The sequence below is a fragment of the Nannobrachium achirus genome, assembly GCF_963921795.1.
Source record: "Nannobrachium achirus genome assembly, chromosome: 2".
Lineage (NCBI taxonomy): Eukaryota > Metazoa > Chordata > Actinopteri > Myctophiformes > Myctophidae > Nannobrachium > Nannobrachium achirus.
Genome location: NC_137811.1, coordinates 51,936,202 through 51,938,165, shown reverse-complemented (window position 1 = coordinate 51,938,165; position 1,964 = coordinate 51,936,202).

The following is a 1,964-nucleotide window of genomic DNA, read 5'->3' as shown; positions in this document are numbered from 1 at the left end:
GGGCTCACTTACTGTGAGCCACCGGCATGCAACAGAACCTGGAGAGAGAAAGAGAGCAAAACAAGAGGAAGAGAGTGAGAAAAAACAAAACACTGATGGAATCCGGATGAAATATATGACTATATGAAAAAATACTATTCACTTTCAAAGACCACTTGGTCACAAATAATCCCATTAGCATTCTTAATTTATTTTAAACAATACGTATTACGCAAAACTATGTTAAGACTTGGTAGACTTGAAGTTCAACATTCCAGCGTCTGACTACAGAGTTAAAAGATAATTAATCCTACTGCACACAATTCATTGTGTGTCTTTCGGTTTGGAACATGATGACCTCCTCCAAATAGGAGATAGATGGGAGAAAAGTGAGGAGGAAAAGGAGAGAGAAGGTGATGAAGAGGAAATGAGAACACACAGTTCCCCAGTCAAGAGCTTTGCCAGTGTGCACAGCTGCACACACACAACTCACTGGGGTGTGTGTGTGTGTGTGTGTGTGTGTGTGTGTGTGTGTGTGTGTGTGTGTGTGTGTGTGTGTGTGTGTGTGCCTGTCTGTCTAATAACTAAGGAGGTAATGACGTCTCAACTTTCCATTAAAAGGAGTCCCAAGTGGGCATCAAGCAGATGAGAACACAGGTACAAGAAGTCCCTCTTATACCATGTCATTGCCTTATAAAGGTAAGGTATGTAGATATGATGCAGAAAAACCACAAACTGTCCCTTCCAGGAGTGGCCTTCACTCAACACAAGGACATTCATTTAAGCGCTACCATCTTATGCAATTTGGATCTCCCAGAGCAAAAAATACTCACTCACAGTCTAAATCTTGGAATGAATTAGAAACAAATCTGACTGTGATGTACAACAGGTACAACAGTTCTGTTAGCCCACAGTTCGGTTCAAACATCAGTTTTTGGGTCACGGATTTGGTACAGTGAAAATAGTTCCGGAAATGTTCTCCTTATACTTAGCAACTACTTATTAGCAAGTTAAGTTTCTTTTTTTCCCCCTCTCTTTCTCTATTCACACACTTTGTGATTGGATTTCCCTGCCCCCAAAGCTGTTGGGCACCAATCAGGGCCCAATATGGGGTGGGTTTATCACCAGAGAGAGACATGTTTTTGAACAGTGCTAACCGCTCCTACATCTGGCTTTGTCTGTATGTATGTCCTCTTCCTTCAGTCCCGCAGATTGGCAAAGCTTCGCAGGGCGCTTAATGAAATAACTCATAAAGGTACCGCTCACGGCTCACTTCACACATGGTGTGATCTTTTTTATGTGCCCCTTCGAAATACAGACTAAAATGTACACAGTGATATTAGTCTGGCCATGCCAGGCTAGTATTTAACGGTGCAGGTTAGTGCTGTGCGATTCGCGCTAAAATGATAATCTCGATTTTCCTCCACAAGAATCTAGATCACGATTCTCACACGATTTTTTGAGAGCGTAAAATGAATCCATTTGGTTTTATTAAAAAAAGAAAAAAAAAAAAAACTTTTTGAAGTCTGCAGAACAGGGAAAAGTGCTCTTATTTTGAAATCCACAGACAAAGTCAAGAATTGACGTTTGTCTAACTTGACACATGCTGCTATGCGTTGACCACAGCAAATGGCTACAGTGCTAGCTAGTAACTGCTTGCTACTAAATTTTTCCTTCACACGTTAATGTAAGGTAAACTTCTGTCGGACGGACAGTCACAGGAACCGCGGCACATGTAACAAAAGTCTAGCTCTGCGGGTGTTTTTGGAGCTGTGTGAAGCACAGGCTCCCTATACGTGGCCGTGTGGGTCTGTCTGTGTGTCTGTGTGTGTGTCTGTATGTAGCCTGAACTTCCTAAACTTCGGCACGCTACTAGTCCCACAGTTTTGCCACCACACACTCGCGCCATATGTCAAATCGACCGGCTTACTCGGGAATCGTGGGCTAGTAACTTGCTAAGAGAAAGGTTCAATAGTTTAATTGAT